General features: G+C 40.7%; 1 protein-coding gene across 5 annotated transcripts in view; it reads left to right on the forward strand.

Annotated features, from left to right (window-relative positions):
* The window catches only part of TENM2 (teneurin transmembrane protein 2), a gene marked incomplete at its 5' end in the record, with an annotated part of 970964 nt that overhangs the window by 594811 nt on the left and 350283 nt on the right, over positions 1-25870 (forward strand). The window lies entirely within an intron of this gene.

A 25870-nucleotide genomic window follows, 5' to 3' on the forward strand; every position in this document is an offset into this window, starting at 1 on the left:
CTGACCTCCGGTCCTTCCGTCGTGACCTTAAGACACTTCTTTTCCAACAGGCCGACCTGGACTGATGATAAGGGGTTTTAACATGGTTTTAATGTTTTATTGGTTTTAGTTGGGGCTAGGTATAGTTTAATTTCTTCTTAATATTTGTATCCTATTTGTATTTTATTGTTGTTAGCCGCCCTGAGTCCTTCGGGAGATAGGGCGGCATATAAGTCCCAATAAATAAATAAATAAATAAATAATCTATTTTCTATTGCTTCCAGTTTCTTTAACAGCTGCCCATCTACCAGAAGAAACTCTGGAAACAGTATAAAACAAATTGTTATTTTTTATATATTTTGGTGTTTTTTTTGCCCAGCTGACATCATATTGTACTGAAACATAGACATTCATTTGTTAACATGTCAGTTCTATTACTGCATTGTGTGCTTGGAGCACCTTAATGTTCTTTCTATCCTTTATCTGTATATTCCATGTTAGAATATAAGAAGAGGTCATTTACTGGATCTCAATGCAGGTCTTGCTTTCCTACATAACAAAGTGTATAGTTTACACTCACAAAAGAACTTGGTGAATGAGTCAGTGTAAACAGCTAGACCTTGAAAACACCTTCTCATACCTTTTAATATCTCTTTGAATAAAACACACTGTATATTGTGTGTTTGCAGTCTTCAACAACAAACATGCTGGTGAACAATTATATGAATATTTTGATATTTGAATTCATATCTAATCTATATTTTTATTATATATATATATATATATATATATATATATATATATATATATATATATATATATATATATATATATATATATATATATATATATATATATATATATATATATATATATATATATATATATATATATATATATATATATATATATATATATATATATATATATATCTCATATTAACCCAATGCATTTTAAGGTAGTTTCTACTTTATTATGACAACCAGTTTGAAGAATACCAGGTTCTAGTACTTCTTTGGCCATGAAAGCCAGCTGGATGACATTAAGCAAGTCACACTCTTTCAGCTCACCTTGCAAGGTTATTATTGTGGGGAAATAGGCATAAGAATATTAGGTAAGTTCATCGTCTTCAGTTAGCTAAGTATACCGTATGTACAAAGAAGAGGGACAAAATATTATAATATTTAGATTCTTATTTCACTTCATAAATGCATATATATATGTGGTGGAAGACAAATCATACAAATTAAAATATTTTCTAAGCATTCAGAGATGCCACAGCTCTAGTGAATTAGGCCATAAACAGATTGAACTGTAGAGATCAGGTTTCAAATAGAATAATTCCACAAGTTTTGTTTTTCTGAATTACAAATAGCTCACTTTTTTTGTTCCAATTCCATAATATTGGATGAAAATATTTCATAAATTAGAAGTTTGGGCAAATGTTATTTATTTTTATTTATTATAGCTTTTCTATCATGTTTCATTTTTCAGATCCAAAAACAGCACACAGATAATTAAAAAAGTAACCTTTGACTTACTAACAGTAATTTAAGGACAATTAAAATCATTCCACTAAGCACTAAAAATCATGTTAACTTTTTAGATAATGAGACAATACAAAGATATGCAAGAAAGGCAAAGCAACTGCAGTAAGTGGGGGGTGGGGGAGAACCTGATGAACAGGTATGCCTTAAGGTAGTTAGGTTTAATGCTAACTATTATTAAATAATTGTGTGACAACTTTTCGAGAAGCTGTGAGAGAGTCATCCAAGTCTCTGGAAGTTCACATGCAACTCTTGGCGTATGAATGGTTTCTGCTTTTCTGCTTCTTTTATTATTGCTCTTCAACATTTTTTTCCCCCTGGGAAATGATCAGAAACTTGGGATTCTCTTCATATCTTTTCTTCAACATTGGTTTTATTGGATACCTGAAAAGCAAAAAAAAAAGAGCATTCACCTTCCTCTATTATGTTTGAGTCCAATATTTCAGAAATCCTTCTTCCGCTCCAAGCTCAGCTAATCACCATTGTTAACAAGGACACTGAAGAAATAGATTTTTATAACTTCTGCATTCCCCTTAAAAGCTATTTAAACAGCTTATAGCTGCTTAAAGACATCTTGGGTTACACGTTGATTTTCATCCATATAAAAACTGGTGCTTGGAATTGACATTGGTATAATTAGAAATAAGTTGATTCCACCGGCAAGCCGTTGGATTTTTATGAGTCTGCACTGAATAGGATGGAGACAAAAACAGGACAAGATCCATTTATAAAATTGAGATGAGATTGACCTTGTTGAAGTGCCCTTGCTCAGAGTTTTTCTACAGGATGAATAGCAAGCATTTGGCCGTGCTCACCTGTCAGAAAGAATGCATAGGCATCACAGACATCTCCCCCAGGGGCACTTATTCTGAGATGCTAATGCAGAAGAAGCAGAAAGAGGATATGGAAGCTGGAGAGATGGGAGGGCTTTTGAGCATTATGATAAATGTACTGATAGGGTAAGCAAAGCTTTGGAGTACACTCGCTATGGCCTTTTTTAAGGAAGAGATTTGTCAACATAATTGTGCTAATCTGTAATCTCCATTATTGAGCAATTAGCTTTGCTGTTTGGACTGCTTTGCCTGCATGCTTATGTGTAAGTCTGTGTGCTAGCGCATGCATGCCCTCACCATATTGGGCTGTTTCAGTAATGTGTAATTTCTATTTCTTGCTTTTGTCTGGAGGCCTCTCGTATTACATTTAGATTGTATCCTTTATCATCCCAAATTGACATTTATGCTTTTACTTCTATTGTTTGCCTAGCTCCTCGCTGGTGTGGATCAACAATTTGTTTGAATCTGTGTCATTTCTCTTATCTTCCCCAATGCAGAGATGCACTCATTTTGCACTACCATACGCCTCCAGAGGTTATGTTAGCAACAGTGGAGTATTTCCCTCCACATTTCTCCCCCCTCCCAGCCCCCACACCCCAATCGAAAATGCTCGTGAATGTTAATTGCTTATCCAGTTGGTTTATAAGACTGCAGAGATGACTGAGCACATGAAAACAGTTTTGACAGAAGTAATGGAATGCTACTGCCTGCAAATAAATAAATCTGATTTCCATAAAAGAAAATTGTGGCTACAGAGAGGAAGTCCATAGAATGCAGAAAATTATAATTTAAAGATGAGCTATTCACTGTTCTTGGAAAGCACTGGCTTGGCTTAGATGAATACAGTGGAGCTTTTCCCCTAGCAATAAAGAACTCTTTTATTAGCTCTGATATTTAGTTGAAACAGTGTTGTTTGTTTTTCTTCCTTTTTCTTAAATGTTTTTAGTTTTTGTTTTTTTTTGTTTTTTAAGTAAGTGGAAGATACATATAGACTAATAAAAAAGAATTATATTTTTTTTGGGGGGAAACTGGTGCAACAAGTTTTGGGGGACTGGAGGCTAAAACATATAGAGAATGGTTGCTGGAATTGGGTATGTGTAGTTTAACGAAGAGAAGGGTGAGGGGTGACATGATAGCAGTGTTCCAATATCTCAGGGTCTGCCACAAAGAAGAGGGAGCCAAGCTATTCTCCAAAGCACCTGAAAGCAGGACAAGAAGCAACGGATGGAAACTAGTCAAGGAGAGAAACAACCTAGAATTAAGGAGAAACTTCCTGACAGTTAGAACAATGAACCAGTGGAACAACCTGCCTCCAGAAGTGGTGAATGCTCCAACACTGGAAGTTTTTAAGAAGAGACTGGCCAACCATTTGCCTGAAATGGTATAGGGTTTCCTGCCTGAGCAGGGGGTTGGACTAGATGACCTCCAAGGTCCCTTTCAACAACTTCTTCTTCTTCTTCTTCTTCTTCTTCTTCTTCTTCTTCTTCTTCTTCTTCTTCTTCTTCTTCTTCTTCTTCTTCTTCTTCTTCTTCTTCTTCTTCTTCTTCTTATTCTTATTATTATTATTATTATTATTATTATTATTATTATTATTATTATTATTATTATTATTATTATTATTATTATTATTATTATTGTGTTCCTTTTGGCCTGTAGGATAATGCAAAAGAGCACCAGTCAGCAAATGCCTTTCCTCTCTCTATTCTGCTTCTTGTGAAGGGGAAATAATAACAGAACAATCAAGAAAGAAAGAGATATAGAAGCTAATTACTTGAGCTAATTAAGACCGATGCAAGGATTGTAACAATATAGCCCATTTTTTCCACTATACACTGTAGAAGGAGAGTTGTGTTGGCCTCTGGTAACAAAAATCAGAAGGAATCTGAGCTGTAAATCACCATCAGGTGAACAGAATGACTGGATTGATATAGGATTTAATTTGGGAAGGGAAGGCGGAAAGAATGGAAGACAAGCTGGTTGTGCAGGTATAGGTTACAAGTATACATTGTTGTCTAATTTGTCCCACTAGCTACACCCACCGCACCATCAGAGACCCCAGCAGGTACACACACAAGATCCGACACTTTCACATGTTTCTTCTTCTTCTTCTTCTTCTTCTTCTTCTTCTTCTTCTTCTTCTTCTTCTTCTTCTTCTTCTTCTTCTTCTTCTTCTTCTTCTTCTTCTTCTTCTTATTATTATTATTATTATTATTATTATTATTATTATTATTATTATTATTATTATTATTATTATTATTATTATTATTATTATTATTATTTTCTGAGGTTAATTTCTTTGTGTGTGCTGGCTGTTTAGTGTTATTTTTTTTTCCTTCCTCTATTTTCTGCTTTTGTAGTCAGATGCAAGCACTGTGGTTAAACTCTTCTGTTTTAAAACCAATGAATCAGGAAATAAATAACCAATTATATCTCCTACTGGGGAAGACAACACATTTACTCTTATTTTGACAATAATGGAGAGTCATCTTCTGGAAACTAGTTTTTTTTTCTGCCTTGATAAAGGGAGGGTTCCCTCTCTCCCCTTCCCCATAAAAAAAACCTGGAACATTATTGACATATTTCCTCTCGGAATCTGATTTTTGCTAGTGAATTTAATAGCAGAAGCTTGTAGGAGTTTAAAATGCATAACACGGAGAGCAATAAAATGAGAAGTTACTATTCCAAACCACAGGAAAAAAGTTAAATTAATCTTCAAAACTCTTTATATTGTAGAAATATTAAATATAGAGTGAAATGGATAATTGCACTGTTAGCTTTTCTCTTTGATAGAAGCTGTCTAGTGGGATTTCTTAAGAGCATTACCAAATCTGAACTTCAGTCCATTCAATCCTTCAGAATTCAGAATGAGTGTTAAACTAGGTCAGGGGTACCCAAGTTCAAAACTCACTGTGTGACCTTCAGGAACTCTCTCAGCTCATCTTACTTCTTAGAATTGCTGCTATGGGGATAACATGGAAATCCCCATATAAGCCACCTTGAGCTCTGGTGTGAAAGTCAGGATCTGTAAAATTGATGTATTTCTTTCCATGTTTCTGATATGACAGGAAAGGAGGAGTTATTTTGTGGCCAACAACTTCTAGTTTCCAGTTACAACACTGTGTTAATGATAAGAAGGACTTTGGAATAACATATTGTGAGACTATCCCACTGCTCTTCATTGTACAGCAAAGGAATAGAAATGTTAAGGCATGATGGTGAACACCTGACAGGAACATCACGTGATGGCTTGAAAAAATATTGCAGGTTCAACACTTACTGCCTCTGGCTCTGGTTGTTTCACATCATAATACATAGAAAAGCTAAGCTGAAGAATCACCCAGAGTGTAGAGAGCCTGCATACCACTCAGCTAACTTAGCTACAGCTGGTCCTCAACGTACGACCACACTGGAGCCCAAAATTTCCATTGCTAAGCAAGACAGTTAAGTGAGTTGTACACCTTTTATGACCTTTTTTTGTCACAATTGTTAAGCGAATCACTATAGTTGTTAAGGGAATCATGCTGTTAAGTGAATCTGGCTTCCCCAATTGACTTTGCTTGTCAGAAGCCAGCTGGGAAGGTTACAAATGATGATCATATGGTCACTCCAGGACAGTGTAACTGTAACAAATGCATGCCAATTGTCAAGTGCCTGCAACGTGACCATGTGACTGTGGGGATGCTGCAATGGTCATAATTGTGAAAAATGGTCATCAGTCACTTTTTCCAGTGTTGTTGTAACCGGGTTTTAAACCAGGGACCACCTGTATTTAAGAGTTTTCTTAGACTCTGTGCTGTATTTTTTAGGGGAAATTCAATAGTGTTCCAAACTAGACCCAAGAACCTTTTACTCAAAGTACTTCCACATTGTCGGGATTATGTTATCAAGATCACTGTTCCGATAGCAAAGAGAACTTGGGTACTGTCAGCAGATGGTTGGCAATTCACTCTAATTCTTCAAATGACATTTTTGTGCAGGGTCCCTTTCGATAGAAGCCCCTGGGGCCTATAAATGAGAATGGAATTTACTGTATTGCCATACCTCTCATTCAAATTACACGGAATTGTTTTAAGGAGATTTCATCTCTCCCTATTGCCAAAAGTCAGTAAGGTAGTTTTAATGTCAGCTCTTGATGTCTCAGATTGTGTCACGGTCTTCTATTTTATGTAAGAGTGCTAACCACTCAAACAACCTGCCCCCTACATGGTTTCTAAGAAAAATGGAGGAAGGGCTCACACGCAACCTCATTCTGGCATCCAGTATCACTTCATCTTGTACAGAATCACTTCCTAGATACACCAGCTGTAATATGGAAGATGAGCAAGGGATGTCATAAGCATTAGTAAGAGAAGGGCAAGTAATAAAATGTGCATCAAGTGCAAAAGGCTTCTTTCTGTCATCCACACTTGAATGGATACCTATGAGATAAATAGATAGATGTTCAGTTATTGCTTTCATCATCGCTGCTTGCATTCTTGGTACAAAGAAGGAGATACAATGGGTACCACCATTAAGCAGTGCTTGCACAATGTTGATAAGGAAAGAAAGTATCTATGTGTTAATATTGGAGTTCAGATTATTCTGGTCACTCTTCCTGGTCTACACCAAAGGGTTTAGCAGGGGCGTTGCATCACACAGTACTCTGAACAGATTCTATTAGCCACCAAATTGTGTGTGGCTGAGTGAATCTCGGATTGCTGGCATAATGCTCACATTATACAGTTCCTTTCATTACTTCTCCTCAGTCTGCTCTCTTGGCCGGAAGGGAAATGGGGAGAGTCATGCTGTGATTATGAACCATAGATTGCTTTTATTTCTTCCCTAGTGCCTTCCCTCTTTCTCTCTTCCCTCTTCCCCCATTTCTTCCTCTTCTGATCAGGCTGAGAAAAAAAAATCAGCCTAGAAAGCATTGAATGAAGCACTTATGCATTTCCCATTGATACAAGAGGAGAATAATAGTTATATTCTTCCAAGCAAATGCCTTAACTTCTCTCTTGCCCCACCCCCCACCCCCCAACTCCATCACAACACACTCCACAAAAGTTACTGTGGTTTACTTTGTGGATCCATTCCCTCAGAATAATTTTGTAGGCCAAACTGGTGTTACATATCTTATTTAACTTTCATTATTTGCTTTTATTATTTTGTTTCTTTGAAAGATGACTAATACAAATTTCTCTGAGAAAAGAAACTAAAAATGCAACCCATGGAAACAATTCATTCCTTCTTAGCACATTTACATAATTATTTACAGCATTCATGTTTCTTTGTGGCTATCTTTGTGACTACTTAGGTGCAGGTAATTTTTGACTTACAACAGTTCATTTAGTGACCATTCAGAGTTACAAAAGCACTAAAAAGCACCCATTTTGGCAGCTCTAACTCTCCTGAACCTTTTTTTCCAATTAAATTTTGAATGCTGGTATTAATATTAATGCCTCCTTAAGTAACACCAGCTGCCTGCAATTAGTGCAGGTTCGCATCCCACCAGGCTCAAGGTTGACTCAGCCTTCCATCCTTCCGAGGTAGGTAAAATGAGGACCCAGATTGTTGGGGGCAATTAAGCTGACTTTGTAATAATGCCGCTTGGGGTGTGTGTGAAAGCCCTAATAAGCAGGCATATACATAGAATGAAGGCTACTGCTAAGCTTGTAAGCCGCCCTGAGTCTTTGGAGAAGGGCGGGATATAAATAGAATTAATTAAATAAATAAATAAATAAAAAGTGTTTTATGAACATTTTTCACACCTACGACCATGGCAGCATCCCCCATGGCAATGTCCTGGGGTTCATGTGATCCCCTTTTGCAACCTTCTGACAAGCAAAGTCAACGGGGAAGCCAAATGCACTTAACAACCATGTTACTATCTTCACAACTACAGTGATTCACTCAACAGCTGTGGCAAGAAAGGTTGTAAAATGGGGCAAACATTTAATGAATCTCTCACTTAGCAACAGAAATTTTGGACTCAGTTGTGGTTGTAAGTGAACAACTACCTGTAATGCTGACAAGAAACATTATTGTTTCAGCCTTGGAGCTACTGATGCATTATTATTATTATTATTATTATTATTATTATTATTATTATTATTATTATTATTATTATTATTATTATTATTATTATTATTATTATTATTATAATTATTATTATTATTATTAGGGCTTTTTTGTCATAGAATGCTCAGAACGGAGTTCCGGCACCTTTTTGGGATGGAGCCTTGTAGGGTAGGCAAGGCGGGTTGTATGACATGTGTGAGTTCCGGCACCTTTTTCTTTTACAAAAGAAGCACTGATTATTAGCAACCCTCAGTCTTTAGCAATGTTAGAAGTTTGAAATATTCTATGATACTGAGGGAGGTGGGAGTGGAATTATATAATGGGTCACTGAGATTTCTAAATGGAAGGAGCTGATTCTAATCAAATTTAGTGACAGAAAAAGCACAGGAACTGCCAGAACTAGTGAGAAAAGATTTATGAAACTTTCCTTTGAGTGCTTAAAGCTCTGTTCTATAGAGAGATAAGACTGCTGCCCCTCAGACAAGTGAACAGTATGAGTGAACAGTTCTGTATTGCCTTTCTGTCCTCTTCATGCTCTGGTTCTCAGGACAGCACTGTTATCTCTGGAGAAAATACAGCTCAAAGCATTACAGATGTCTGGTACAAGTGGAAGCCATATTGATGGTTATTGCTTTAAAAAAGAAGCCAGCTCAGATCAGTTCAGTGAGTCTGCAGGAGATAGCAAGTGTTTATTTTCCAGGAACTGTTGAAAACACTTGGTACCATGTTTTATCTACTGCTGGTTCATTTTGTTCTGATTCTAAAAGCCATTGATGTATAAATATATAATTATGCATGTAGCGAGCTAATTAAAGCTTGGAAACATTTCCCCCCCAAAATAATGTGCAGGCTTGTTATAATATTCCTTTGAAATTATTCTATAAAAATTGGGGAGAAAAATGTTATTATTGGAAAGTGAGGGTAGGGGAAACTTATAGCTCTGGCATAAATTACCAAATGTGGAACTTTCCTCTACTGAGGAAATGTGAGGAAGTGTCATTTAAAACATTTCTCCTTTTCCTTTTTCCTTATTTTTATTAGTGTCATCTTTCCATTTATTTAGAGGCAATATATTTATGTGCTGTGTTACATGAATCACACAAATTATTTCAGTTACACCACTGATATAAATTACATTATGATGCAGATTCAGTGGTGGGATTCAGCCAGTTCACATTGGTTCAGTAGAACCAGTAGCTAATTTTTTGTTGACTTTGGCGAACCAGCTGATGCCCTAGCCCTTTTTCTCAAGGCTCAGAAGAGACCACCAGAAGTGCGTGAACACCACTTCTGGAAGTCCATTCTGAGCCGGGGAGGCCCCCAGGCCCAGAACAGCCCACCAGAAGTGTGTGAGAGGCTCAGAATGGACTTCTGGAAGTGGCATCCACACACTTCCAGTGGGCCGTTCTGGGCCTGGGAGGCCTTCCCGGCTCAGAACAGACTTCCGGAAGTGTCGTCCATGCAGAGAACCGATTGTTCAGGTATTTGAATCCCACCACTGTGCAGATTATGTACTGTAATTGGTGGGGGAAATTATCTATTAAGATGAGTTTCTAATTTGATGTTAATAGTTTCCAGTTAAGGCACCAGGCTAGAAACCAGAACACTATGAATTGTAGACCTGTTTTAGGCATAAAGCCAGCTGGATGACCTTGGACCAATCACTTTCTCTTTGCCCTAGGAAATAAGAAATGACAATCACTTCTGAAAACCTTGTCAAAAACACTGTAGGGACTTGTCTAGACTGTTTCCAGGAGTCAACAATGACTTAAAAGGGAGGAGGAGGAGGAGGAGGAGGAGGAGGAGGAGGAGGAGGAGGAGAGTTTCCAGTGTATAGATAATTCTCAACTTATAACCATTTGTTCAGAAACCAATTGAAGTGATAACTGTAATGAAGTGATGACATACCACCTGTGTCAGAAGTTACAGCTCTTGCATTGCCCTTGCTGTCATGTGATCCAAATTTAGGAACTTGACAGCCATCCACACCTATGACTCCAACAGGGATTGCCAGGATTGTGATAACTAAGCAATGCAGTCATGTGATGCCTTGCTTTGGTTACATCACTTAGAACCATAATTGGGACTGGAATTTTGGTTGCTAAGTTGAGGACTAACTGTAATTGCTCCTTCTAAGATCTTCAGCTGCTCTTCAGCCAAGATGGAGGAAAAATGGTAGGATTACTTATCTTGAAATAGATGCTCCTCTAGAAGACAATTCTGCATGTGCATTGGAAAACTCTACATGAGAAAAAAGGGATGTTTGGATTATTTGCAATTTGTATTGAATACAAACAAAGACAGAAAGCATTTAAAATAAAGTTATTTTAATCAATGGGAACAATAATCAATGTGACTGTATTGGCAATATCAAATCAACATTTTCAACATCTTGCCACTTTGAACATTTTAAACTAAAACTTTTTTTGCTGTATTCTTAGCTATTTTTTCCTTTGATCTTCCTCTGCCTACCTCTGCTATATTTTAAATATTTTCTCTCAGGCATAAATCAATGCAGAGGGTAGAAATCTGTGCATGCTTACTGAGGAATAAATTATGTCCACTCCCACATAAGGCTGCATAGATTAGCAATCTTAACTGATTAACACTGGCATGATTCCTTGACCATTAATCAAGTCTGTTACCTTAAACATTTTATAATTTGCTTGATTAATCAGATAAGATCTTGTTGACTGTTGAATAATGTCTAAACAACTACTCATATTTGCCAAGACATAAATTGAATCAGGACACTGTTTGTGGAATGCCTTGCCATAGTTCAATGTGAATTTCAAAGGAGCTTCTGATTCCTGTTGAATCAGAAAAAAGATGCAGATAAATGGCTTCTCATTTACAATATTCCTGAAATTGCTTATGTGGCTTTTTCCAATGTTTTAGCAGAAACAGCAAGAGCTGTAAGAGCAGAGTGGTTTCTGTAGAAGTGTCCTTTGATGAATAAGGGATTTAGCTAAAGGTGAAGAAAGTTGCTATACAGTGTTAGCATACTACTCAGTGTGAATGGCTGTAAACATGTCTCCAGTGTCATGCTCTTTATTTGGAGTGAAGCCTGTTGGAACACACATAGCTGGATGAAATAAATGGAGAAGAATTATTTCTTGACTTAATTATGCTGTTGGATAAGCTGTTAGCCTTTAAACTTTAGGTCTGGTAGATAACAGAATAAAAAAAACAAAGTTCCTCATTCTATCCTCCCCCCCCAAAAAAAAGAAAGCATGTCAGATATGCATAATTGATAACTCTGTAATAAATTATGATAAGTTGCAGAAAGACAATGAAAAGAAGATGGAGAAAGAAGAATGAAGAGTGAGCTATGCAACTTCACAAAATGGATTTTGACTTTCAATTAAAGGGAAAACAAATGCAGTAGGATTGAAAAAAGCAAAGAAACAAAGTAAGAGATCAGAACAGAAAATAATCTTTCCATATTAAAGGTAAGGTAAAGGTTCCCCCGCACGCACATGCGTGCTAGTCGTTCCGACTCTAGGGGGCGGTGCTCATCTCCGTTTCAAAGCCGAAGAGCCAGCGCTTGTCCGAGGACGTCTCCGTGGTCATGTGGCCGGCATGACTAGACGCCAAAGGCACACGGAACGCTGTTACCTTCCCACCATAGTGGTCCCTATTTGTCTACTTGCATTTTTATGTGCTTTCGAACTGCTAGGTTGGCAGAAGCTGGGACGAGTAACAGGCGCTCACTCTGCTACACGGCACTCGGGATTCGACCCGCCAAACTGCCGACCTTCCGATCGACAAGTTCAGCGTCCTAACCCACTGAGCCACCGCGTCCTTTCCATATTACTCGGCCCAAAATCAAAGCACTGAGCAATTATGTTAGATAAGAACCCATATGAAAATTGAGAAATTCAGGAGAAACTGGTAGATAGGGACAGATGTAGGCTTGGGTATCATACGCTTCTGAAAAGACCCTACTTTCCCTCTCTCTGAAAGAAAAAGAGAAAGCAATATATGCTTGCTTAATCAAAGAATAAAGTATAGTATTGTCTTTTACTATATAGGATCATCAATAATCCATTCAGTGGTTACTCCTCTACAATAAAGTATTATTATATTAAAAGGAAGTAGCTTGTGCGCTGTAACTGAACCTCAGTTTAGCTTATCTTCTCAAGGCAGAATAGAAGCTTTGGGGTAAATCAGTGTGGTAGGAAATTCACAAAACCATAGAGATTTCTATTCTCATGGCAGTAGAGGAGAGATTGACAGGTGTCAGTCTTCCTACTTTAGCAGCTGTACAATGGTTTGCTTTAACCACATTAGAAAATAACATTATTTGAGTTCTGAGAGTCAAACTAGTATCAGTCATGTTAACAAATTACTACTTTTTATACAGATAGCACATCCTGATTCCTGCGTTTGAGCTTATTTTTTATAGAATAACATAATAGGAGCTAAAAAAAATTGTCAGCTGAATTAAGTTTAGAGGTTGTTTTTTTCCCCATGCAGTCTTGAAAACATACCTGCTAATTGTTTTCTTTTTCTTTTCTACCTTCAATATACAGGTGATAATTGGTTTCTTTCTCTACGTTTACTAGATACAACAGTCTCACTGAATATATTCTGTTTACAATATTCATGTATTGTTCTTGTTACCCAGTTGCCATATAATGTTCTCATACACAGAAGCCCATAATGAGATTAATATTGTTAAGTGTAAACTACTCTACAAGTAAATGTTTTCATCCTTTAAAAATGTTTCATATATGCATTGAGATGTTTAACTTGTTTTACTGTTGTATATTGGGAAGGAAATGTATATTTGTGTAGCTCTGTTTCCCTTAGATGGCACAAGATGGCAAAAAAGATGGACAACATTCATTGATTCATCCACCCATTCATTCAATTTCTATAGCTGACCATATATATATATATATATATATATATATATATATATATATATTACAATCAAAATATTAAAACAAATAGTGGGCTTCCCTGTACAACATGTGATATGAGAATCAGACTTTGCTTGGTTTTTTTTACATTCTTACTACTTTTAACAATATGGCAGACCTAGATTAGTGCACCTTCAGTGAACAGCCCCCAGATACCACTTCCTAGTTAACTCTGTCCCTTTCTTTGTGTAGTGATCTTGAGAACATGCTTCCTAGAGCTTTTTATAAAGACTTGTAAACAAATTGAAAGATAGAAACTATTGTGTGCTTTTAGGAATCTAACACAGATGTGTAGCTAGAAGCTTTTTCCAGCTTTATGGTGTGTTATTTTTAAGTGCAATTCACTTTGTAGCTGATTTTCACCCTTGTTCCATAAAGAATAGTTTTGGCTTGTATATCTTAGTTCCCTCATGTGCAAATTAGACTTTTTTATTTTAAAAAGTAATTCAGTCCAATTACTAGTACTTATCTTGTGTATTATGCAATTTTGAAAGGCTGTCATTAGCCAAAGCCTTTTCTTGTGCAAGTGAATGCCTTGTTTGTCCTATGCTGTACACTTACAGGATCAAGTTGTGTTGTTGTTGGGTTTTGTTGTTTTTTGGCTCAGCTATAGCAGGTTACATAATTGTTTACTTCTAAACTGTAAAATTCTAACTTTCAGGAGAGATAATATTAAACAACCAATATTTTCACACTGTAAAATGTAGTCATTTCTGCTACTTTTCTTTATAAAATGCTTAAAGATTAGAACCATGTTCTGCAATGTTAAACCATGAGTTATTATTTAACATTATACTAAAGTTTTGGTTTGAGTTGTTTATTTTTTTTACCCTGGATTGATTGTACATCCAAGCCCAAACATGCTAAGTAAGCATGCCTGAATGTATGGGCTGAACTTGACTTATAAATATTGAATTAGGAGAATGTCTTTTTTTCTATATATCCAAATATTCTTACATTAATTAATATCCTGACATTAATTATTCTTAATGTCAGAAGCAACCTCACTACTCTTAGTCCCAAAGCACCCAGTAAATTGGGAATTTGGAAACTAGAGGCAATATTAGCAACTGCAACAGTGATGGGATATGTCTTTAATTTATTAAATGCAAAACAGATGTGGGCATGTGTGGGAACAAACAAGGATCAGTGTGTGTTTGACTAAATAGTTTCCTTATGCTAATTAACCTATTCAAAAGTGTTTCTCCACATGAAAAAACTGCTCTGGACAGTTAAATACTGGCAAGTCCACATCTATACTATCCTTGTACTCCATTATAGCTTTCAAGCTTTATTTGTATGGTAGAGTGAAGGAAACAATTGAACAAAGGAAAAGGGTGGAACTGTATATCATAGCTAGATTGTTTTCAGGTCCATGTGTTTATTTTCTTAGCTGTCTGTGAAATTATTAAAAGTCCTCTCTAATCTGAAAACGTTAAATACTTTTTATCCTGCTTTTCCAAAGTCCAATTTTTGATGTTAGACTGTCACAAAGAAAACTGTTGCTTGCATGAGTCTGATTTTTATAAGTATAGATATCCCTCAGCATCTTTTCCAAGGCTTTCATTGCTACTTCATCAAGTTCTTGCATACTAGTTTCTTTAATGTTGAAAATTGATCCTAAATGGCAGATACTATTCATGATTCAGGTGCCTTATTTTTAATTCTAAGATTGATTGCTGTATTTGTTGTTTTTAAATGTAGAGAGCCAGGAATTCAACCTTGAAGCAAATATTCAGTATCTATTATGTAGAAAGGATAGAAGCATTTCCTAAGCTTCACTGTTTATCAATAAAACATAGCTCTGGTCTTTGTATGGAGTCTGCTTCTTGTTCTGTTTTACCTTGAAGGGCTGACAAGAGGAAGTGGGGAAGAGAGAGAGAGAGAGATTGAGATTGTATTTAATCTTGGTTCCATTTTTCCACAGTGCTGCTGCAATTTCATTGCTAGAGCTTTAAGAGCATTTACTTTTTCAGCTATCAGACTAATTTCATCGGCATAGAGAGGTGAACTGTTTCTAAAACATATATATTTATATGTTCAAAGAAAAAAAATAGCATAAAAGTCTCTTAGTTATACCTTAGGATGTCAACACTGCTAACATCGAATGTTATTGCTTGACAGGAGATGAAGAAGTAGCCATTTCATATGTTAAACTTGTGTATTGCTTTAAGAGATTTAGTTTAAGGTTGGGAGTGGGGACAAGTAGGATTGCATCTTCAAGGCCATCTCTAACTAAAGAAGATAAGACCTTGGCGGGTTTTCTAATGGAAGGGAAACTGATTCTTTAAATTAATTGGAGAATATGATTAATGACAAAATTAGAAAGGTGGAGAATTGTGTTTTAATATATTCTGCAAGGGGCAGAGATTTCAGATTCCAGCTTCCTTCGAGCAAGCATTTGCCGGTGTATTAGGCTAATAAAGGACTTTTAAGGTAAACAATGCCTCAGAATCACTTGAAAAGTCCATACATCAGAAACTTGACATCAGACACATAAACTCTATACTTCTTTGATGAGGAGAAAGATGAGAATGATGATGGTAAAATTTTTATTCACTTTATTTTGGGGCACCTCAAAGTGGTGAACATACCTAATGTTCCTGCCTCCTATTTTCCCCACCAACAAACTTATGTGGTGGATTGGGCTGAAAGAGAGAGACTGGCCAGCTTTCTTGCCTAAGAGAGCACAAAAATTACTGTCTCCTGGTTTCTAGCACAGTATGTTAGACATTAGGGCGAAGTAGTCCCTTTATGCACCTTGCTAAACATACTATAAAGGTATATCCGCATGATGCAACCTTCTTCTCATCCTTAGCTGAAGTTTCCTAAGGTCATGTTTATATGATGCAATGTGACCATATATATGTATATGATTTGTGGTTTTTTTGTGGCATGACACAATCAAGGATAGAATCTGTCCAGTTTCTATTAGTTACTTTTGGCAGCAGTATATCAAAGTCACTGACCACTGGTCACTGGCCATTATAATGAGTAATACTGGACTGACCAGATACCACTGGTAGCTGCCTGTATTATATTGCTTTGAACACATATTTTAAGTAGTTGGGAAAGAGTAGTATTCTACAAAGACAACCCTTTAAAAAACGAAAAGGTGGTGGGATTTCAAAGTGGGAAAACATGATCTTCCCAGAAAAGAGAATTGTGTTCTTCAGTTAATGCCTGTGATCTGTGTAAGAATTTCAGTTGCAGGGGAAAAAAATCAAGAATGGTTAGCAGGCTTGCTATGGCTGCTATTCTTCACTAAGCATTAGAAACAGTACTGTGGGTGATACTCATGGTGATTTTGCTTTCAATCCTCATATAATCTACTTCCAGGTACTATGCATACTGGGAGTTAGGTGTGAAAGCACAAATTCCATTGCCATTTTCCTGAGCTTCATGTACCATTTTTTTTAATCTCTGCCAAGACTATATAACTGGGTGCTTCCTACATATCTTCTTGCTGGCATTTTATGAACTGCATGGTGAGCAACAGTTTGATTTTCCCCATTGGCATCGTTATACAGTTGTACAAAAGCACAGTTGTATGCAGTTGTGCTCCCTTACTTGGCATTATGAAAGGTTACTCTTTAGTCCTGCCAAAGCCATGTAATGGGAGCAGCAGTGGAAATTGATCCTGCTGTCAATTTTCGCAATCTGTCAGAAAGAAAAATGAACTATTTTCAGGATTAAAAAAAGATAACTTTTCTTAAATAAACAAGACAGGCTCTCTTGGTTTCTTAATACAAGTTGCCCATCTTTTTCACAGTTTTGAATTGGATGCTTGGGGGAGCCATATTGTTTATACCACCTACACATTCACCACAAGCTACCCAGAAAGCAGTTTTATGTATGTTTGTTGCCAACAACCACCTGTGACTACATCCCAACTTAACCCTGTCATAACAACTACATGCCTTGTTATCATGGCATAAGAGAGTTCAACTGCAAGTGCAAAGAAAATTACATTGACATACTTTTGTGCCACCTCACAAAGTAGAAGAATGGATGTTAAACTGTCTGGGCCTATAATTTAGCTTCATATCCAATTTGCTTTCAACATTCCTAGATATGATAAGCCTGAGTTTATTGTCATTTCCTAAATGGATCTGAGAAGGTCTAAAAGGAATAAAGCAAAATGTCTAAGCCATTTCCGGTAATAAAGAGACTACAGTTTTAGAGAAAGCCTTTGTTTGTCTCCTTTTTCTGAGAATTGGAATATATTCTCTCCTCCCACCCTCAAAAAAAGAAGATGGAGAACAAACAATTACTTCTCCAAGGACACTTCAGCATGTTTGGGTGAAGTTTTAATCTTCAGTACATTTTTATTCTTGACACCATCAATGAATTAGATTAATTTAGGCATCAGAGACTTTAAGAGAAAACCCCATGTATTTTGTTCAACTGCTTTTTTTTTATCCAAATTTTTTATAGGGCTAGGGAGCGGGGTGGGAGATAGCGGTTGTTTGGCTATGGGGGGTGGCCGATCTACCATGGTTCAGACCAGCCTTGGGTCTGATAGCACGGGGGGAGAACGGGGTGGCGTTGTCGCCGGGGCTCATGAGCGGGTCGTGGGATTATCAATTCCCACGACGGGGAATGGCAGCAGGCGGATAGACAGGGGGCCGTATCGCTACCGGGAGGGCCGTCCCCGCTATTTGCAAGCGGTGAGGCGCTCCGACCCTCTGCTTCTTCCCCGAGATCCCGGGAGCGAGGATGTGCAGCCTCCTGAGCTCCGGCTGGTGTACCTGAATGCCAGGTCCGTGGTTAATAAAGCTCCCCTCGTTAGGGATTTAGTTGAGGGTGAGCATGCGGACCTGGCTTGCATCACGGAGACTTGGTTGGGCCCAGAGGGTGGGGTCCCTTTGGTTGACCTCTGCCCACCAGGCTTCCGGGTGCTACACCGGCCACGAGCTCATGGTAGGGGTGGGGGAGTGGCGGTTACCATTAGGGAGACCTTATGTCCGCGGGAGGCCACCGTTTCTCAGATAGTCGGGTGTGAGTCTCTCTTTATGAGATTTGGTCCTGGGGCGCAGTTGGGCTTGCTGCTGGTGTACATTTCGCCTAGTCGCACAGCGGCAGCCCTGCCCGAGCTGCTCGATATCCTCTCGGGCTTGGTGGTTGAGTTTCCCAAACTTATAGTTTTGGGAGACTTCAATCTACCATCCCTGGGAGGTTCATCTGAGCTAGCTCGGGAGTTCATGGCTTCCATGGCGGCCATGGACCTGACGCAAGTAATTTCAGAGCCAACTCATGAGGGAGGCCACACCCTTGACCTGATTTTTTTATCTAGACGGTGGTTGGATGATCTAGGTGGGGGCTCTCCATTTATTATGCCCCTGTCATGGACCGATCATCATCTCCTGCGGCTGGTCTTCCGTTTTGCCACCCCCGCCGTGGGGGCACGGAGCCAATTAGATGGTACCGCCCCAGACGCTTAATGGATCCTGATAGATTCCAAGCGGCGCTGGGGTCCCCACCTGCCTCCACTGCTCACAGCTCGGCAGATGCCTTAGTGGAAGCCTGGGAAAGGGCAGCCACTGAGGCACTTGACCGGGTTGTACCCTTGCGGCCCCTGACCCGGCGCAGATCCCAGCGAGCTCCATGGTTTTCCGCGGAGCTCCGGGAGATGAAGCGTCGGAAACGGGGCCTAGAGAGCTGCTGGAGGTCTAGCCGATCCGAACCCGACCGGTTGCGGTTAAGAACCTATATTAGGTCTTATCTCGCAGCGATGAGGGTGGCGAGGTGCAATTACTTCTCCACCCTCATCGCGTCCGCAGATAATCGCCCGGCCGCCTTGTTTAGGGTGACTCGCTCACTTCTTAATCAGGAGGTGAGGGAGGATCCCTTGCAGGGTCGTGCCGAGGAATTTAGTCAACATCTGTCGGATAAAATCGCTCAGATTCGGACCGGTTTGGACTCCAGCTGGGCAGAGTCAGGCGATCAGGACACGGGCGGTCTTGTCAATGTTACCTGGGAAGAGTTTGATTCTGTGACCCCTGATGAAGTGGACAGGATTATGGGGAGGCTGAGCTCCTCCACATGTTTGTTGGACCCGTGCCCTTCCTGGCTGGTTTATGCAGCTAGGGAGAGGACACGAGGCTGGCTCCAGGCGGTTATATCTGCTTCTTTGAGTGAGGGTTATTTCCCCACCGTCTTGAAGGAGGTGGTGGTGAGACCTCTCCTCAAGAAGCCTGCCTTGGACCCAGCTGTTTTGAACAACTTTCGTCCAGTCTCCAACCTTCGCTTTCTTGCGAAGGTTGTCGAGAGTGTGGTGGCGCATCAGCTCCCTCTGGTCCTGGATGAAGCGGATTATCTGGACCCCTACCAATCGGGTTTCAGGCCCGGGTACAGCACGGAGACGGCATTGGTCGCTCTGGTGAATGATCTCTGGAGGGCTCGGGATAGGGGATATTCCTCTGTCCTAGTCCTATTAGACCTCTCGGCGGCTTTCGATACCATCGACCATGGTATCCTGCTGCGGCGTCTCAGGGGATTGGGAGTGGGAGGCACAGTTCTTCAGTGGTTCTCCTCCTATCTCCTGGGACGCTCGCAGTCGGTGTTGGCAGGGGGGCAGAGATCGGCCCCTAGGTCTCTCGTTTGTGGAGTTCCTCAGGGGTCGGTTCTCTCGCCTCTCCTGTTCAACATCTACATGAAACCGCTGGGTGAGATCATTCGTGGTTTTGGAGTTGGGTATCATCAATATGCTGATGATACCCAACTTTTCTTTTTGACCCCAAACCACCCCAGTGATGCCCTCGCTGTGATGTCCCGTTGCCTGGAGGCGGTTCAGGTCTGGATGGGGAGGAACAGACTTCAACTCAACCCTGACAAGACTGAGTGGCTGTACATTCCGGCATCCCGGGACATTCAAAATGTTCCATCTCTTTCTATGGGGGGTGAGCTCTTACCCCCCGTGGATAGGGCTCGCAACTTGGGAGTCCTCCTAGATTCACGGCTTACCCTGGAAGATCATATAGTGGCCGTGACTAGGGGGGCTTTCGCCCAGGTTCGCCTGGTGTGCCAGTTGCGGCCCTATCTGAACCGGGATGCCCTGTGTACGGTCACTCATGCGCTCGTGACCTCTCGCCTTGACTACTGTAATGCTCTCTACATGGGGCTTCCCTTGAAGACCACTCGGAGGCTCCAACTGGTACAGAATGCGGCCGCGAGAGTTGTCTTGGGAGTTTCCCAGTACTCCCATGTTACACCTTTGCTCCGCGAGCTGCATTGGTTACCAGTTGTCTTTCGGGTGAGGTTCAAGGTTTTGGTTACGATCTTTAAGTCCCTACATGGCATGGGTCCGGGATACCTCAGGGACCACCTGCTGCCGGCATCAACTCCCCTCCGCCCTGTGCGTTCCCACAGAGAGGGCCTCCTCAGGGTGCCGCCAGTCAAGGAATGCCGACTGGTGGCCCCCAGGGGGAGGGCCTTCTCTGTGGGCGCTCCGGCATTATGGAACCAACTGCCGGTGGAGCTCCGGACGGCATCAGACCTCCGAACTTTCCGTCGTGGCCTGAAGACCCACCTATTTGAAATGGCTGGTCTGGCCTGACGGGGGATTATGGGTTTTAATTTGTCGTTTTAGATTTGTATTACTGTTTTTAACTGGGCATGGGTTTAATCTTTTTTAATTTTTGTATTGTCTTTTTTATATATGCCCTGTGAACCGCCCTGAGTCCCTACCAAGGAGAAGGGCGGTATACAAATTAAATAAAACTTGAAACTTGAAACTTGCTCTCATTAATCTACAGCAAGGGTCTTCATACTTGGCCCTTTTATGACTTGTGGACTTCAACTCCCAGAATTCCTCAGCCAGGCAGATAGTCAGAAGTGAAAAACTGAAGATTTTTAGTTTCAGATTGATGTTGTAATCAGCTATGATTTCACAGATTTCCTAAGTAGACTACATCATATTTAGGCTGTAGACCTACAGTCAGGGATCCGGTAAGAATCAGGATTTAGAATATGTAATCAGAGGGCTCTGCCAAGTCTTGAAAGGATGCTCTGAGATCTAGTGCAGCCCCTTATTTGGTGTCCCTCCAACTGTTTTGTGTGGAACACACCTTCATAACATATGGGCAAAGCCTCTTCTGGCTGTGGAAATGCTGAAGGAAACAGCAGAGCAATTCATATCTCTTCAATAATGAGGGAGAAATTTCATTCTCCAAGCTTGTAGGTTGGTTTCTGAACATTTTGTTACCAGACTAGGTAACATCTTCAGTGGAGGTTAGGGGAATGTCAGTGTCAGTGTTCTGTTTATAAGGGCTTCGTGTGGTCAGTAGGTCTTCAATAATATCAAAAACTTTGACTCTTAAATAGGCAAATAGCATGAAAGCCTTTTAGGGATTGGCAGACAAATATATACTGCTGTTTTGTGATGGTGGTGACAAACCAGGTTTTCCGCTGTGACCTGAAGACCTGGTTGTTCCAACAAGCGGGTCTGGACTGATTACTTTTTTAATTAGGCTTTTTACTGGGTTAAATTGTCTCATAATTTTGCATTTATTGTTTAATTCTCTTTTAAATTTTTTATTCTATGTTTTTTATTTTTTTATTGTTGTGAGCCGCCCTGAGTCCTCAGGGAGAAGGGTGGCATATAAATTTAATCAAATCAAATCAAATCAAATCAAGTGTACATCTCCATGTTTACCTGTACCAGTGTTTGTATTTACAGTCTACTTCCAACTGGGCAAAGTCTAAGACCCGCTTTGCTTTGGAAAATAAAAATAAATCCATGATTGTTATTAATAGAACTGGGCATTCAGTCAAACTAAAGCCTGGCTGATTTGGAGAGCAGCACTGGATATAATTCACTGGTATTTATCCCTTTCCAATAAAAATCTGCAAAAAAAAAACCCAATTACCTTCCTATTTTTTTTTTATTTTGTGTAAAACCATTGCTGAGTTTTTAGTTGATATTTTGATTTGAGATCAGTTCCTAATTACTACATTGACAGGTGCAGAAATAGTTGGCCACTTTTACTTTCAGTTATTATTATTTTTTTCAGTTTCTCAGCCTAGCCCCCCCCCGCCCCAATAATTCTATGGAGTTCTTCCATTCACGTTCTAACCAGGCCCAAATTTGCTTAGCTTCCAAGCCCAAATGATGTTAGTCAGGGATGTCATCAGCTTAGACATGTCCCAAATAGATGTGTGGTAAAGTAACAAACTTTATATTGGAAAAGTTTGTGTTTAAAAAAGTATAAATGAGAATCAGAGAACAGTACAAAAATAAATATGTACGAAGAAAAACCATGTTAAAGGTCATATACATTAGAGAACGTAGCATTAAAATGCTCCAGATTTTTAAATAATATCTTATCAAAAAGATGGATGAGAATATATTTGTAATAATCCAGACAATCAAATATTCTAAATGTATACAAATTTTTAATTTCTGTGCATATTTACTAGACGGGTAGTCTTCAGCAGATAACCGCTCATTCAATAACAGTTCAAAGATAGGCAGCATATAAGTTAAATAAATAAAGTTACAAAGGCCCTGAACAGAGCACTTAAACTGCTATTTGAAGTTCTGACTGTAATGTATTGGGATCTTTACTTGAACTGTTCACATGTCTGTTCGAATGCTGCTTATGATTGCTCAATGGTGTGTCTGTGTAACGGTCACTGACTAAGCCAGACTTGCTGTTTCCAAGAAGATCATTGGATGATTTGGGTCGGGAATGGGTTCCTTTAAACCAGGGGTGTCCAAACCTTTTTCAAAGAGGGCCAGATTGGATGAAGTGAACATGCTGGAGGGCCGAACATTTTTCCGAACATTCTTTGAACAATTACAATTAAATGCAAATGAATTATTTTATGCCAAGTTAATTGAAAATGGCATACTTTTCATTTTATAACATTAAGATCAACTGTCAGCTGAGTTTTCACAATGTATTTTATGTGCAAAACAAGAGGCTTGACAGAACAGTGGAGCCTAAGGGGAGACATACAGGCGCCCTGCCCCCTCCACTCTCATTCACTCACCTTTGCTTGGAAAAGTTTCTCTCTCGGTCTCATTCACTCATGTTTTGTTTGCAAAAGCTTCTCTCTCGCTCTCTCATTCCCTCACTCTTGCTCCAAAAAGCCTCTTTCATGCTCTCATTCACTCACACTGCTCAAAAAACGTTTCTCTCTCGCTCTCATTCACTCACCAACTCAAAAGGCCAGCCGCGGCACCTCCATTGACTTCCATGGGGACGCTTGGCAATTAAAACCATTCCCGCTACTGCTACTAACTTTTTCACTTGCTGCTTGGTTCCGATTTAACCTGCAGAAACAAATCCTCGAGCCGGCCCCCAAGGCAGCAGTGAGCCCCAAGGAGCGGGGTGGCCCCGTGGGCTCGCCGAGACGCTGGAGCGAGATTGCCCCCAACAATCTGAACACGAGATCGGCATTTCTCAGCCCACGCTGATCTCGCGCTCCTTACAATCTCCCTCTCTTTGTTTCAGTTTGCTTTCTACATTTGGGATGAAGACTCAAGGTTCGGCGTTTCTCCGCACCCGCTGATCAGCGCGTGCGGAGAAATGCCCATTCCCTCTGCTGAGCCATCCCAGTTACTTCCCTGGAGCACCTCCATATCTTGCAAGGGCGCACAGGGAATCCGCGTTTCTCTGCACTCGCTGATCAGCGCATGGGGAGAAACGCCCATTCCCTCTGCTGAGCCATCCCAGTTGCTTGCGTTGCAGAAGGCAAGTATTTGGGATGAAGACTCGAGATTCGGCGTTTCTCAGCCCGTGCTGATCTCGCCCTCCTTACAGTCTCCCTCTCTTTGTTTCAGCTTGCTTTCTGCATTTGGGACAAAGACTGGAGACTCGAGAGAGGGAGATTGTAAGGAGCGCGAGATCAGCACTTTCTGCATTTGGGACAAAGACTCGAGATTCGGCGTTTCTCAGCCCGCGCTGATCTCGCGCTCCTTATAGTCTCCCTCTCTCGAGTCTTCATCCCAAATACAGAAAGCAAGCTGAAACAAAGAGAGGGAGACTGTAGGGAGGGCGAGATCACCGCGGGCAGAGAAATGCCGAATCTCGTGTCTTCGTTCCAAATGATTGCCTTCCGCAATGCAAGCAACTGGGATAGTTCAGCAGAGAGAATGGGCATTTCTCCGCATGCAGGAGAGGTTTGTTAGGGAGGCGGTGGTCCAGCGTTGTTTACCTCCTTCCTGTGTGTGTGTGTCAGACCTGTGAGGAACAGCTGGTAGAGGTGGCCGTCTGGCGTTCCCCCCTCCTGTGTGTGTGTGTCGGGCCCACAGAGAGATGCAAACACCAGACTGCCACCACCTCTACCAGCCATTCCCCGCAGGTCTGAGACACACACACAGACAAAAAAAAACGAGAGGGGGAAAAATGCCGGACTGCTGCCTCCCTACCAGTCGTTCCCCGTGGGTCCAACACACACACACACATACAAATGAGAGGGGGGGAAATGCCAGACTGCCGCCTCCCTACCAGCCTCCCTACCAGCCATTCCCCGCAGGTCCGACACACACATACACAAATGAGAGGGGGAGAAATGCTAGACTGCCGCCTCCCTACCAGCTGTTCCCCGTGGGTCCAACACACACAGACACAGAGAGAGAGAGAGAAGGGGGAAAAGAAGGAGGGGATCTGGGAGCACCCGAGATTCCATATGCTGCTCAGAAACACCCTCTCACCGCCCTCCCTCCTGTGGCAGACAGTCTTCTGCTTGCCGCCCTCAATCAGAAGGGAGGGCCGTGGGAGGGCCACAGAATAGGATAATTTGCCACACTAAATTGCTGTGGTCAACTCGCCATGGGCAACTCACCACGGGAACAACTGACTGCGGGACAATTTATTTATTTTATTTTAATATTAGATTTATATACCACCCTTTCTTGAAGGACTCAGGGTGGTTTACAGGGTATTTTAAAATCAAACCAATACAAAATACAAAAGTTAAAAAACAATTTAAAAAAATTAAATTATCCCTAAAAATAAAAACCCCAGTTAAAAATTCTCAGCCTGGGCCGGAGAGCTCAAAGAGCCAGGTCTTCAGGTCCCGGTGGAATGACCAAAGGTCAGGGGCAGTCCTAAGCTCCATGGGCAGCTGGTTCCAGAGGGCAGGCGCACCCACAGAGAAGGCCCTCTCCCTGGGTGTTATCCGCCGACAATCTTTTACCGGCGGCACCCTGAGAAGACCCTCCCTGTGTGAGCACACTGGACGAAGGGAACTTGATGCTGGCAGCAGGTGTTCCCTCAAATAACCCGGACCCAAGCCATTCAGGGCTTTATAGGTCATCACCAGCACCTTGAATCTCACCCGGAGGGCAACCGGAAGCCAATGCAGCTCGCAGAGTAGAGGTATTACATGGGAGTATCGGGAAAACCCCATCACAACTCGCGCAGCTGCATTCTGCACCAGTTGAAGCCTCCGAGTGGTCCTCAAGGGCAGCCCCATGTAGAGAGTGTTGCAGTAGTCTAAACGGGAGGTCACGAGCGCATGAGTGACTGTGCTTAGGGCATCTCGGTCCAGGTAGGGTCGCAACTGGCGAACCAGG

The sequence above is a fragment of the Vipera berus genome (assembly GCF_964194415.1).
Source record: "Vipera berus genome assembly, chromosome: 2".
Lineage (NCBI taxonomy): Eukaryota > Metazoa > Chordata > Lepidosauria > Squamata > Viperidae > Vipera > Vipera berus.